Genomic DNA, 16,328 nt, shown 5'->3' with positions numbered 1-16,328 from the left:
TCACAATAAGGACAGAAGAACATCACTGATGTGATGTCCTAGAGCTAATGATGTCACACTGCATAAGTAGAGAGAGGTTTATGACATCACTGTCATTGATGATATCACAATGGAAGAAGATATTATTCTTAGTATATACTGTAGTATCATTATTATTAATATAATAATACTACTATACTGCTACTAATAATTATTATTATACTAATAGGGTGGCGTTCTGCAGCGGCAACCCGCATTTGTGTAACTGTTGTATAAGATTGTAATTGTTCGAGTGACTTCACTGGTGACATGTCACTGATGACATCACAATTGCTCGAGTGACATCATCGAGTGCTCCGGTGACATCACTGGTGACATTACCAGTTCTATACATACTATCATCAGTGATTTATTCATAGACATTGAGATATTATTTATTTAAAGCAAGTACAACTAATCTAATGTTCCCTTATATCCACTAAAATAAAGATGGATATTTTTTTTTTCTCATGTACTTTCCATAAATGGTGTTATCCTTGCTTCATGGGCAAAGAGCAAAAAACTTTGGTATAAAATTAATTGCCAGGGCCAAACCAAAATAGGGAAATCAATCGTTTGGGGAGCATACACAAATCTCATTGATTTCCATTTAGCTAAATACCTCAGTTAATTTCTCCAGTGAGCTACTTAACCTTTAATTGAGTAATTTTCCAGATAAGTGGTTTCATTTCTTCATTTTTAACTTTTTATGAAGCAGTATTATAGAACTCAGTGTTGTATACTCCAGTCTGAGTCCTGGACTCATTTTCAGGACTCGTGACTCGACTTGGACTTGAGCACTGATGACTCGGACGGACTTGGACTTGAGCATTCATGGAGACGAGGACTGTAATAGTCCCTAATATCATTTGCATAAGATATTGATATTAATACCGTCACATTCAATTTCCTGCAAGGGCAGGCAGGGATTCACACTCATGTTCAGTAACTGACTCGGGTAATGGAGACTGGAATCGGACTCTCCTTTGGTGACTCGGCCTTGGACTCGGACTCAAACTCTGGGGACTCGAGACTCGACTCAGACTCGAGATATAGTGACTTGACTACAGTATAGCACTATAATTACCAGTATATGAGCGCCAGTATGTTTTCTTTCTCATGCACCCCCACAAACACTCACATTCACCAATGCAGGCATCATTTGATCCATTGTGGGCAGAAAAATGACTGTTACTGAGACTTTGCCCACACACACACACACACACACACACACACACACACACACACACACACACACACACACACACACACACACCATATCTCTGTCACTGTACAGTGTAGGTGTCACCTCTCCTCAGTCTCCACACAGGTTGTCAGGATGTCACACTCCCCCATGCTTTTTGGCTTGTTTTCCTTACTTCCCAGTCACGACTGCAGAAATAAGTAGCGCAGTTCAAGTAGCCCTGTAAGCGTTTTCACTGCGGATACGGTACACGTGTTGGGAGAAGACAGGTGTTGCCAGCTGTCACAGCCATTTTAGATTTGAATGGATGGTTTGTTCAGTCCAATTTATATGGAATTGGGTCCTTACCTGGCGCCCCCTGCTCTTCCTTGCTTGTCTCCGAGCAGATGGCTCTGTTACGTTCTCCGTGTGAATCACAATAGTGAATTTGAATGAGTTTCTCATCCCTCCCTTATATCCTGAGGCCCGTCTCAGCCAAATAGCTGTCAAAGATGGCTATACAGGCAGGAGCAGTCAGTCGCCCTACAGTCCATGAAGTTTGGGCATGTGTTGGAGCGAATGGAGAAGTTTGATTTGAGAAATGCTTGGGTAGGGATTTAATTTTTTTAAATGCAATTTAATGCTCCAATGGAGGATTGGATTTTTTTATTTAATGTTCATTTTATCCCCCCAAAAAACTGCAGGGCAAATGGGATGCAATGAGCCAACAAGAGGGGGGTATGTTATTAACATAATTCCTTAGATGTGTGCGTCCTGAAAGATGATGTAATTTCCCAGTAGTTTTAATAGTTGACATACTGTATTATGAAGTCTTGTCTGTGTGCTACTTCGTACTGCACCACTGAGCACATCAGAGAGATATTTTTGCTCTTCTGAGTCTATAGGACGAATCAGCATGACGTCATTTGCCACCCAGAAATGCGGAACCCCGCGGCAGTTAATAGTGTGAGTTGTGCCAAACAAACGTTACTATCTCAAAAACTATACATCACATCGCTTATATTTTGACATTCTGAGTGAGAGCAGAATTAGCTCAAGAGTTTGATGTATAATATATGCATGTCGTGTTACAGTTGTGTGAAATGTTGCAGTTTCTAAAATGTAAACAGAATTAGCCGGGCTAGAGTCAGACACAAGCCTCGCGCCAGTTGGGCTCCATAGGGTTCTATTGCCGTTGCCACTGAGTGACGTGGATTGTTTATCAAAATGCGGTGTATGTGGTGCAGACACAACATGTAAACATGTCGGCTATAGGCAACCTTCCAGACAGTTGCTGTTGTCATACACAAATACATCGCCTACTTTAAAGACTAGAGGGGGGAAAACGTGCACTCAGTGTCTCCACCATATTAGATGCAGCCTCGTTTAATTTTCACACATTTTTTATTATGCAGTTTTAATGGGAACAAACCAAATGCATTAAATGTTCAACAGGAATGACCTATATAGCCTATATAGACTTCAAAGGAATAATATGCAATCAGCACATTTTCCTAACTACAGCTGAAATGGAATGTGCTAGGGCAAGTATGTGCATGCATGATCAATTGTTAGAGTTTTTGTGTGTGTGTATGTGTGTGTGTGTGTGTGTGTGTGTGTGTGTGTGTGTGTGTGTGTGTGTGTGTGTGTGTGTGTGTGTGTGTGTGTGTGTGTGTGTGTGTGTAACTGTTTACTCTATGCATACAATACTGTCGTAGGCTGACTCCATTGGCCAGTGGCGCTGCTCTTGAGGCAAGAGGAGGGCACCTGCATAGGCTAGAAGATCCCCCCCCGTGGGGGATCAGGAGTCAAGACTCGTTGGTGGCGGACTGGGGAGGTGGGTGGGGCAAATGGGGAGGTGGGTGGGGCAAAACAACGCTTCGGAGGCCGGCTTCAAGGGAGATGGACTGCCGTGAGCTGCTGCTGCTATGATCGGCCAGAGAGAGAGAGGTGACGTAGAACCCTTGCTATATATATGAGGATTAACTGACGTCATATTTGACGTCATAGCAGACGTCATACTAGGACTTTTGACTGACCACGTTATGCTAGAACTTGACTGTCGTCAGGGGATGATCGGATTATGCGTGAGTGGCCTTCTGCTTGAACTATGGTCTGGAGACCTCACTTCAATCAGGAGAGGCCAGTTGGTAGGATTAGACAAACTTTATTTAGCAATCGGCATGCATGGCAAATACTTTGGCGCTTGACTCCATTGGCCAGTGGCGCTGCTCTTGAGGCAAGAGGAGGGCACCTGCATAGGCTAGCAGATCCCACTATCACGCTACCTTTTGACCAAACCCAGTTGCCAGAATAAAACGTGGCATTTTACATTTCTGCAAACCTACAATCTCAACATAAATTTGAAACAACAAAGCTCACCACCGCCTTTCCAACATTAACTGCAAATGAAGCGTTAACAACTTTGCTTATGTTTAGGCACGTATAACACCTCGTGCTTCGTTAAGGTTAGGGTTACGGTTTGGGTTCACCATCCCTCGTTACTTAATTGATACATTCAGTCCTCACCTTTCCACCGGCTGATGTGAGGTGATCGTTCTGGGGGCAAAGTGGCTGCCGTCACGTGCATCACCCACGGGTGCTACTACACATCGCTAATGGGTGATGTGAGTCCCCCTCCCCTGATATGTGAAGTGCTTTTAATATCTAAAAAGGCACTATATAAATGCAATCAATTAATGATCATCTAGAAACGTGATATGCGACGTATTTTTGGTTCAGAAAAGCTGATATTTTATGCATCAGCGCATTACAGAAATGTTCAATGCAGATATTTTATTCTGGTGAGCAGGCTGCTTTTCATAGGAGCAGAAATGTATTCCTCATACAGATACAGTATTTATTATTATTATTTATTTATTATTATTATTTATTTATTTATTATTTAATGCAGGGAGTAACATTTTGTACCAAGTGATGCACTAGCCATGTGCTGATGTGCAATGTAGCACAGGCAAACATTACCTCAGCCAATTGCTTCTGGAGATGACAAACACCTTGTACCTAAACAAGCTACATAATTGGTACTGTAGGTGTCACTGTTACTCACACCCCATTTACACCTGGTTTTTAAATGTAACCTGTATTCGGATACGTTATCTGGATGTTATCTGGATATGGAAAAACGCATGCAAGGTGTAAACGCATCGTGATCCGGATGTGATCAGATCTTCCTGACCACATCAGGTAGTCTGGCTCACATTGGGTTTAGAATGATCTCTTTCACCCCAAATAACACCTGTTTTTTTTTTTTTATGTGACCATTATCCAGATAACTTATCCGGATACAGGTCACATTTAAAAACCAGGTGTAAATGGGAGTGTTAGATGTTTTGCATATCTCATCCCTGATAACACAAAGTCCCAGACAAGAAAGCACTTCCCAGATAAGAAAATTGATGCAAATTACCGTAGTGTAATCTTTTTTTGTTGCTAAGAGCAACTCAAAACAGTAATAAAAAAAATCAGTGAATGCAAATGGGTTTTTCTGCCCAGAATTGCACAAATGAACAGAGGGGACGTTATTGCCAAGTACCCAGAAATGAAATCACAATCCTCCAGTTGAAGGACATGCTGGGAAGGTGATGGTCCGTGAAACGCTGTGGGGAAAAACCTGACCTTAGAGAGCTCTGTCTTATTTAATTTATTCATTTATATTTCATTTATTCTTTTTTTTTAAATAAAACTACGCAGATTCAGTGCTCGACAGCCTAGAAATGTCCACGACTCTCTCCTTGTCAAAGCCCCGTTATTCGTGGTTGAATCCCCGCAGAGAAAGACAGTGAGACGGTGAGGAAACATAAATAGACAAAGCTGACAACCGCTGACAGACCAAGTTTCTGCAATCTACGGATACATGGAATATCACGTTTCTGAACCAAAAATATGTTCGATATCACGTTTATACGTTTATACGAATGAAGAGGATCTAACGAGATGATAGTTTTTCTCCCTCTATTTACTTCGTCCTCTCTCTCTCCTTCATTGATTCTCTTGATTCTATGTCTTTACTTGAGACAATCTGCCCACGAACGTGACCGGACAGGGGGATTGTCTTCCTGTCTGTTGGTCTAATACGACCAATGAATGACTGATCACTGGCCTTTTCCTCCATGTTCAAACTCTTGTGGCCCAGAATTGGACTCTGTAGTAGTGCGTACTGTAACAGACATTTAGCGTTCCCATCCAAACACTGTCCTATCCATCTCCTATGCATATGTAGATCTGTGGGAATTAGCCCAGCGAAACCATTCAACCCTCCATCCTTAACCGCTTATCCGGACTCGGATCGCGGAGGTAGCAGACCCAACAGGGGACACAGGGCCACATTAGCCAGCTCTGATCGGGGAATGCCAAGGCATCCCCAGGCCAGTGTGGAGATGTAATCATTCCACCTGGTCCTCGGTCCTCCCCTGGGGGGGAATAGCATGATCCTCCCATGCACTACATCCCTGCCGGTGAAACTCCTCGCTGTCAGGTGAGAAGAGGTGGCTGGTGACTGCACATGCAGCGGAGGAAGCATGTGCTCGTCTACGACTCTTAGGAGTTAGGAGTTGGTTTGGAGATGCTTCAGAATCACATTGAGATAAGTGCCTGTTGCAATCGATGGGCACATAGGCCCAAAAATCAAGCGAAGACTAGATACAAGCGGAACTCGCACCCAATCACACATGAAATCACTTCTCAAATAGAGATGTTTCGAATGCAAAGTTCGCATTTTTATAACCCGACCAATAACATCACGTGCTCGAGAGCCGAGGAGTGATTTTCGATTTGCCACGTCATCGGTACAAAAGCTTTCCCATGTCCGTACGGTGGAGTGGCCGGCTTCCCGTCCAATCTTTTCCTCCGGGAATTGCCTGGAGACACTAAACACAGCCGTCGACATCGCTCGGCTCTCCACGAGTGCACAGAGGACAGGACCTCTGTGTGTAGAGCAGGGACACTTCATGATCAGTCTCTCCCTCTCGGCCTCTCTGTTGCCGCGGCGACAGCTTCCATGTGCTCTCATTACGGAGAGTCTAATGAGGGAAGCGGGAGCAGCCCGGGCCTGTCTGCAGCCATCCACCCCAGCAGGCCTGATGGCTATCCCGTGGGGCCGCGCCCCTCCTGCCACAGCATGCTGGGAAACGCGGTTCAAATCACAAATCAGCAATCCCCCCCCCCCACCCCCCCGCCCTGCCCCCGCAACCTTTTTCTCCAACGCGCGATGCGAGGAGGAGATAGGAAGGGAAATTAACAAAGGCGGGGAGAAGATCCGAAGAAGCAGCACAGAACCACAATAAAATGTCTTGCGTTGTACGTTTCTGCAATCCACGGATATTACCAGCATTTCTGAACCAAAATAAATCAACTTAAAATAAGTTTCTAGATAGGTTAATATGAACGTTATACACGTCATAGAGTCTGCTATTGAAAAGAGCCTGGTAGTCAATAAGGGTGTTGTGGTTGGGGTGGATGGTGGGCGTAAACACTTGTCTTTCACACCGGAGAGCCGTGTTCGATCCCCAGTCATGGTTACAGCCTTTCCAATGTCTACTATTTAAACCAGGAGTCACATTTAACTACCAGCTGCAACATCGGGGCTGGTGTTATTTTCACCTTGTGAGTGTGTGTGTGTGTGTGTGTGTGTGTGTGTGTGTGTGTGTGTGTGTGTGTGTGTTTCTGTGTGTGTGTGTGTGTGTGTGTGTGTGTGTGTGTGTGTGTGTGTGTGTGTCTGTGTGTGTGTGTCATCATGGCAAAATGTGGTCCTGGAGACTCCTACTGTATTGTAGCGGGAACTACCACAGAAGTGGTTTGAGTACTTTTCCAGGTGTTCATATGTCTGTCTGTCTGTCTGTCTGTCTGTCCGCCTGTGGACAGATTTTGTCACTGCAATAGCATCAAAACTGTGCAAGATACAGTCATGACACTTTACAAGTGTGTAGTAGAGCTCAAAATGAAGGCCGAGTTCGAAAATGGGTGTGATCTGAGCTAGGGGGCTGGCCCAACACTGCCCCCCCCCCCCCCCACTTTACGACCCATTAGTTTGGTTAAGTTAGGCTTATGCTTTGAGTTAGGCTTGGGTAAGAAAAACAATAGAGACCATCTTGCGATGGGATCAAATCCACGACACCCAGGATTTAAAACAAATGTGGGCGGGGCCAGGGTCGTAAAGTGGTGCATTATCGTAAAGTAAAGTGGTGCATTATCGTAAAATAGTGCATTATTTTACTTGCCTAAACATAATCAAATTAGTTTTATGCCTAAACATAAGCATCGTTTTTTTTTATTATTTGCTTTTAACGTTTGAAAGGCAGCGTGATTTTCAAATTAACATCATTAACAACATGTCAAATTTAGATGTAGTGCCACATTTTAGAAACACATTTTGTCAACGTCTTGTTTCAAATATATGTTGATATTCAACATATCCCGGGTTTTCAGACAGGTCAAATGTCAGCGTTTTATTGTGGCACCTGTGTTGGAAGAAGGCGGTGGAGGTTGTGAAGCCAGCAGGTTGAGGATGTGAGGATGGCAGCTGCAATATGAAAGGGGAAGAAGGGAGTCGTGTGTGTTTGAAGTGAAGGAAGTGGAGCAGGCAAAGCTGTACCATCCTGGTGAGGGTGGCGCCAAAATGTGCAAAAACGTTCATCTCCACTGCTCTAAATCAACCCGCCGTCGTCTCGACATCTCCCCGACTCCAACATGTCTTCCTGCGATGGCCATCTGCAATTCAAGGAGATATTGACAGCGGCTATCTTGTCACAGATGCTAAACTGCCATGGCACCCCCCTACAGAGGGGCGAGAACAGTGGGAGAGAGAAAGTGTGTGCCCCCTGATAGCAGGCAGCGAATACAAATGTGTGTGTGTGTGTGCCGCTGCCCCCCCCCCCCCCCACACACACACACACACACACATTCAGCTTCAGAGACACACACACACACACACACACACACACACACACAGAGCCTGCCTTATCTCTGTAATTGGCATGGGGGGGTCAGCGGCGGGCGTAGATAACCATGGCTGGGGGTCACAATCTGTTTGCTGCTCCCCTCCCTTCTTTTCCCTCTTCCCCCCACACACACACACACACACACCAACCTAGTCGCCAAGCAGTTTCTAAGCAGTTTACGTTTCTACAAACCATAGATACGTGACATTCAACGCTCGTCAACCAAAAATATGTTGCATATCGATTTTTCAAATTAACCGTTTTCCAACGTACATTTTAAAATGACAAAACATTGCCGAGGTTAAGGTTAGAATTATGGATTAGGATTAAAGAACAAAAATATGAAATGTGAGACTTACTGTATGTTTGAAATGTAGACTTTGGAAACCCTGGGGATCGAACACGGCTCTCCGTTGTGAAAGACAAGTGTTAACGCCCTCCATCCACACGACCATACACTCATTAATGGGCTTTTTTCACAGCAGCCATTTTGTGTCTAAAAGGCAGGGTAAGCACAGGTGCAACCAAAACATTAATGAGGGCCCCAGCACTGGAACACCATAATGGATTGGACGTTGGAAACCCTCATTAAAGCTTTGGCCTTTGAGACACAAAATAGCTGCTGTGAAGGTCAATAGCACAGTGGCCATAGTCTATTTGGACCCCAGGAAGACTAGCTGACGTCTAGGCATCAGCTAATGGGGATCATTTTTTAATAAACAATAAACCATATTACGTGTATAGTATACACGTCATAATGTATATAACGTATATAACGTTGGTATACACTGTATACCAACGTTATACGCGTATCTAGAAATGTTGAATTATTCACAAATGTTGACATCCAATGTATCCGTGCAAACTGCCAACATTTTATTCAGGTGACGAGGCTGCATACACACTTGCATACTTCCTGTCTTTCTCGCCTGTTGTCCCATGCGGCCATGTTCACTGGGGGCGCTGCTTTGCTGTTGTATCAGGATACCACACTGTCCTTAACTGACTGCCAGCTTTCTTAGCGTAGCTTTCTAAGACACACACACACACACACACACCTCCGTGCTCCGCCCCCCAACCCGCCCAAGAGACACCTCTGTTCTCGGCACAATAAAGACACAGAGAGCAGGCCAAGGAGAGTTAGCGGGAGGGTGGAGAGCTGTGTGGCAGACTCTGTGTGTGTGTGTGTGTGTGTGTGTGTGTGTGTGTGTGTGTGTGTAGGGGGGTGAAGAGGAGAGACGTAGATGGAGAGAGGAGAGGATCTCCTTGTGTTTTTATCAGTGCTATCTGCTGGCGTCTCCATCTCCACACGCTGGCTGTTAGCAGGCAGCTGCCATTTAGACGGCACACACGTAGCTTTTCATTAGATCTGCGGCGATAGGCCCGCGGCCCTTTGGAGATAGAAAATATGATATGTTAAGATAGCAGCCAAATGGCATTATCGTCAAAGGAGGTCTGATCCTGATAACTCTGAAGAGCAAAGACAAGCCTGTCTCTCATGGAAAACCATATTCACGTCTGCTGTCTTATCGGGTTATGTAGAATGAAAATGACAAGTCCATATGGGTCACATGACTGCATCAAAGAATCCCCAGCCTTCTCCACAAACCACACTCTTACGACCGTGTAGGGAGCCAAAGTGCATGTCACTTATTGACTCTCCCAGCGTACCAGTGCCATATGTGGTGAACGGAGAGAGACTCTTTTTCATCCCGTTTGAATTGTGCCACGGGACTACACACATCATGTTTGTCAATGTAAACGATAACTTTGCAAGTCAAGAAATTCGCAGTTTGTGGTCAAACTGTGGCACTATAAGTTATAGATCAGAAAGACTACGCACAACCAGTCGCATAAGTGACGTCTCTCCCGCCAGTCCATGTTGTTGATGGTGTGACACACTGTATAGTGTGCGACACGAGAGATGTAGTCGATTGACAAAAGTAAACCTTACGTTTCAGTTTCAGGACAAACTGCGACTTTCTTGACATGCATAGTTATCTCTTAAATTGACAAAATGTACATGTGTTCTCCCGTGGCACAATTCAAACGCGATCAAAAAGAGTCACGTCTCTTTCCGTTCACCACCATTCTTATTTGTTCAGACGCTGGTACGCTGAGAGAGGCAGGACGTCATTTGATTCCCATGTATGCTGCTGCATTCTTGCCTGCACAATAGTTACGGGAGCGGAGTTGAGGGACATGCACACGTGCACAAAAACACTTACACTACACTACGGTATTCCTCATTCTTCTTTTTTTTGCAACAATTTTAATTTTATTTTATTCCAACATCACAATAAAAACATATTAGAAAACAAATGGTTAAATACACAAAATAAACATAAAAAACAACTCAGTAAATGGCAACAGCAAATAACATTCAATTACAGAAATCCCAAAGAAACCAAATGCAAAGTAGCAAGTGACGCAATACAACACTACGCTATTCCTGTATATTCCCTCATTTTTAAACAAGGCACTTCCCAATCTGAAAGTCAATGAGGACAGTTAACGCAGTTACTGGTCATGAATCATGAAATGGCGCCCCTGGGTGCCTGAATAAGGTATTATTTGCATAGCCCTACTTCAAAAAAAATTCAATTTCAGCCAAATAGGCTATATAAGAAACGGCTCAAGTTAATGGTGGATCGTGCGTGGGCTGACTGGGGGAGTAGTTTTGTCACTGTGGGCATGAGCAAATCTATTAGGAAACTCTTTCCAGTGTAAAACATTGTAATTTCAGTGAAGTCATTTTGAAACTGCTGAAGCATAACTCAGTAATGTCGTGCATTACATTACATCACATTGCCCTGTATTGCAGAATGTCGAGTAGAAACTGCATTTGGTAAAATGAACATCCACATATCATTGTGTATTTGCACCTTTTTTTATGTATTCCTAATTCTAGAACTGTAGTTTTACCAAGGCACAGTGAATATCAGATACATATTAGATGCAGAAGGCAGTGAATATCAGATACACATTAGATGCAGAATGCAATATATTTGAATTAAAACGACTTGTTCCCCCCAGTGAGACATGGAGCATAACATTACCTCACTTTCAGAATAGAAATTAGATGGTCCTATGCCAGGGGTGGGCAACTATTTTTCATGGGGGGCCACATGAGAAACCCCGATTCTTGCCGGGGGCCGAACAAATATTGTCATGCTGTAACCCATGGATGGGCAACTTTGATGATAGAGAGGGCCCCCAAAAAAAATCCTCGTTACCAGATTTTGCTGAGGGCCGAACGACGCCAGCGCAAAAAAATTGGTGCATTTGAAGCCAGGTTTAGAGGAATAACTCATTTTTAATTAACAGTTGTGATGTCATTATTCAGTCTTAGCCACCAATATTTGATCCTTTTCTCACTCACTCCTATGTCACCACCTGCTCTCCCTGCAGGGCTTGAAATTAACTTTTTTGACCACCTGCCAATATGGCTGCAAGATTTTAAAAGTTACCAGCCAATTAGAATTTCCACTAGCCGAAATGTTTTTCTTGAAATAAACCAGAATATGAGTGGGTTAATTTAAAAAAGTGGAAAAACGAGCACACTCGGAGAGTCAAACAGAAAGGTCCGGTGCAAGGCACAAGCACAAAGTCAAAACGCAGAACAAGCCAGCACACGAGATGTCCTTTTTTATAATTTAATTTACCTCAGTCCGGGGTAGGTACAGCACAAACAAGTTTCGGCCCTAGGCCTTCATCAGTGTAGTTAAGTGGGTTAATTTAAGCATAAGTATCAGTAAGTGGCCCGGGATTCTCGAAGCCTGTGTTGAGGGTCCCACAAGAACAAAAATGCACTCTTGAAGCTAAATAAATCCAAAACCAACAAGTTAATTATTTAAATGTTTACTTCAATGTAGAACAGTCATTTCTTACACATGAGATTACTTTTAGCCTTTTAGTCATAACGATTATTGAAAGATATTCCATATTCCAGACTGAAATGCTATAACAGAAGTGGAGTATTGGCCAGAATGACATGAACATTTGGAAACTTATTCCACGGGTACTGTATCTTGCATGTTGCGTTCAGGTGCATTGTAAAAAAAAAAAGTTGCAATTCCATCGTGGGCCACACAGGGGGCGCCGGCGGGCCGCATGCCGTATTTTGCCCATGTGTGTCTTATGCAGTGAAATGCAGCTCTAAATTGCTACCAGTATTACTACTGTACCTAGAGGGATTCAAGACATCACTGATGATGTCATCACTGATATACACACAGACATTACATACACAACTGCCAAACCATTCAAATTGCTTTTGTCATGTGCCTTTGTTTGTTGTAAGTCCATGGCACACCAATCAAACAGTCTACAACAAACAGAGATGTTTGTTTGGTGTGGTGTGCCATGGCTGGCTGTCCTTGTCTGGAGATGTTTGGTCAGATTCCACATGTTCAATCCTTGTTTGTCTGTGTTAAGCCCATGGCACACCAATCAAACATTCTCCAACAACTGCCACCGGCACTTGTTGGATACATCTCAGCACATATCGCCTCTGTTCCCAAGCTTGTGTTGGAAGTCCAACCAGACAGATATCACAAAGAACACCCAGGGTGCCTCGCGTGCTGACAGGCGTCTCCGAAATCTTGTTTGCATTTCACCGGCGATGCAAAACGATGCTGCACGCGGCGCTTTGCACGTGACCACGTCCTCGCTCTGCCATTTGCATTTGTAATGAAGTCACCCGGTTGACTGGAGTAATCAAGTGTGAAGGTGGAGAGGAGCAAACAGCCATTAACCTGCTAACACAGGCCATCATCACCGTCTGCACAGGACAGAGGGGGGGAGGGTGTGTGTGTGTGTGTGTGTGTGTGTGTGTGTGTGTGTGTGTGTGTGTGTGTGTGTGTGTGTGTGTGTGTGTGTGTGTGTGTGTGTGTGTGTGTGTGTGTGTGTGTGTGTGTGTGTGTGTGTGTCAGTTGTACGTGTGTGAGTGAGAGCTGGTGCTTGTGGTGAGGGTATGCATCCATTACTGCAATCTCGTGCACTGAGGGAGTGTGTGTGTGTGTGTGGGGACGTGTGATTGTGCACTGGTGCATGAGTCCTTGATTACTGTCTGATGGATAGAGGAGATTGTGTGTGTGTGTGTGTGTGTGTGTGTGTGTGTGTGTGTGTGTGTGTGTGTGACTACTGTTTGATAGATAGGATGGGTTGTGTTGTGTGTGTGTGTGTGTGAGAGAGAGAGAGAGAGAGAGAGAGAGTGAGCAAGCACCATAAATGGTATAGGCTCCGTGACATCAGGCATTGGTCTGTGGACTGTGGTTTTGAAGCCTTGAGTTTGGCATTTTGACCTTCGCCATCCCCCCCCAAGCGACCTGTCAATCAAGCCCCAAAGCATATTCTGCTTTATCGTCTATTTTATTATTTGACTTGAAGCAATTGAAACCATAAACTCATTAGCAAAGTGTTTAGTGAGGTCATACATCAAGTGAGAAGTAGGGTCATTTTTCCATTCTCCTCTATATGCAATCACTTCTTTTTCCAGCTAGATACTATAACGGGTGAGTTATATATATATATATATATATATATATATATATATATATATATATATATATATATATATATAAAGCCCCCCCCCCCCCCCGTACAGTTGTTATGAACCGTGAAATTAGCTACAGAGACCAAAACCGTCACATAAAAAGTTATAGACAAAACAACTGCAACCCTGCACATTAAAATGCTGAAATAATTAGAATAGCCTGCAGTACCTACGGACATAGACAAGTACCAAAAGTACCAAGTACCAAAGACAAGTACCAAAATAATAATAATAATAATAACAAGCACATGGAGTACCTGAAATAATTAAAAATAGCCTGCCTAGGGACATAGACAAGTAGCAAACAATTCATTCACCATTGTACCGTACTTACATACAAGAGTGTTGAAAACAGCCAGAGAGTGTATGAATGAGTGTGTGCAATCCACGGATATTACCAGCATTTCTGAACCAAAATAAATCAACTTAAAATAAGTTTCTAGATAGGTTAATATGAACGTTATACACGTCATAGAGTCTGCTATTGAAAAGAGCCTGGTAGTCAATAAGGGTGTTGTAGTTGGGGTGGATGGTGGGCGTAAACACTTGTCTTTCACACCGGAGAGCCGTGTTCGATCCCCAGTCATGGTTACAGCCTTTCCAATGTCTACTATTTAAACCAGGAGTCACATTTAACTACCAGCTGCAACATCGGGGCTGGTGTTATTTTCACCTTGTGAGTGTGTGTGTGTGTGTGTGTGTGTCTGTCTGTCTGTCTGTCTGTCTGTCTGTCTGTCTGTCTGTCTGTCTGTCTGTATGTGCGTGCGTGTGTGCGTGTGTGTGTGTGATGTGCCCAAACATGCACCAGTGTTTCCATCTATTTATACTCATTTGTGGGAAGAGCAGCCCATTCATCTCACTCTATGAGCCTGCCCAATGTGACCTGTGCCCACATGAGTCACATAGCTATGAGGCCATTTACATCTGGCATTAACATGCATTTTCTGCCATCAGATTGCAATCAGACTGTGCTTGACCACTTGAAATGCCAGGTGTAAATGCCCCCAAGACACATTGAAGAAGGATTGCAATCTGATCGGCAAAACCACCAGGGATGCATTGTGTACACATTGAACACAAGTGTAAATGCAATGTGTCCTCTCAATCTGGATACAGCAACTGTATGCGGATTGAGAGGCCAACCATTTTGGGTGTTAATAAGTTATCTGGATGTTATCTGGATAAGGAAAAACGCATGTTAACGCCAGGTGTAAATGAAATCAGGCTAATGTGGTCAAGCACAATCAGATTGCAATCTGATGGCAGAAAAGGCATGTTAATGCCAGGTGTAAATGGCCTCTATGAGCCAGTCCAATGTGATCTGTGCCCACATGAGTCCCATATGGCTATGAGCCAGTCCAATGTGATCTGTGCCCACATGAGTCCCATATGGGCATACAGTAATGGCTGTGTGCGCGGTGTGCGCGGGCCCATGTGTGATGCGGGCATGGTGTCGGCTGGTGTGACGCCATGCTGAACCGCTCCATCTGGTCCCTGGCAGCCAGGGCCTGGCAGCCAGGGAGAGGCTCCGTGACATCAGCCGGCCGACAAAGCGCGCAGGCAGGCATGAGGAAAGGGCATCGTACGCAGGGGCGCCGGGGTCGGCGCGACTGCTGTCCAAAAATCTCACCAACGGCTGCCCTCGCAGCGGGCAGAGCGTGTACGAGGGTGTGATGGAGTGTGACGGTGCGTTTGTTTTGGGTGGAGGCCGGGGGCGTATTGGAGGAGAAATGCACCCGACGTCAGTTTACCCACACTTTTTTTTTATTTTATTTTTTGTAGAAGAGACATAAATCTTTATTATGTAAATTCATGCTACACATCATAGTAAATCAAAATGATGGATGTTAGATGGAGACAGGGGTCTTTAATGGATATGAAGTAATATAAATTAATGCTTTTCTCAATGCGTGATTGAGTTTTGCTTATGGGTCAGTGACAAATAAGGTTTTCGAAAGAAGAAATGCTGAGCAAAATGTATTTAAAGTACAATTTGAAGTCCACAAGATGTATTCTTGTGTTATAGCTTTTAGGATGCCATTCATTTCTACACATTTCTGATGTTACCAGCCAAAGGAATGGCATAATCATTCATACTTTAAATGTATTCACGGCTGACAACCTAAAAACATTAAACACTGTAGCAAAACGGCATATTAAAATGCATATTAGTGTTTGTATATCTTATGATAGTTTACCCACCTTTTCATTCACCACTACATCATGGGAGGGAATGGCTGCATGTGCGAGTATGGTTGGCAATACGATGGTTTAGGTGTGTGTATCAGTTATTGTTGTGTGGTCTCAGGTTGAGTTAGGGGGGTATGGGTGTGTTCAGCATGCATCAGAGTTAGGGGGGTATGGGTGTGTTCAGCATGCATCAGGGTTAGGGAGGTATGGGTGTGTTCAGCACGCATCAGAGTTAGGGGGGTATGGGTGTGTTCAGCATGCATCAGAGTTAGGGGGGTATGGGTGTGTTCAGCACGCATCAGAGTTAGGGGGGTATCGGTGTGTTCAGCACGCATCAGGGTTAGAGGGGTATGGGTGTGTTCAGCACGCATCAGAGTTAGGGGGGTATGGGTGTGTTCAGCACGCATCAGGGTTAGAGGGG

At 44.2% G+C, this 16,328-nt stretch overlaps 1 protein-coding gene across 1 annotated transcript in view; it reads left to right on the top strand.

The window, feature by feature from the left end:
- The window catches only part of nrxn2b (neurexin 2b), a gene marked incomplete at both ends in the record, with an annotated part of 582,739 nt that overhangs the window by 81,364 nt on the left and 485,047 nt on the right, over window positions 1-16,328 (top strand). The window lies entirely within an intron of this gene.

Source organism: Poromitra crassiceps, assembly GCF_964638095.1.
Source record: "Poromitra crassiceps genome assembly, chromosome: 7".
NCBI classification, from domain to species: domain Eukaryota; kingdom Metazoa; phylum Chordata; class Actinopteri; order Beryciformes; family Melamphaidae; genus Poromitra; species Poromitra crassiceps.
Note: the sequence above shows the minus strand (reverse complement) of the source record. Positions and strands in the feature narration are given on the sequence as shown.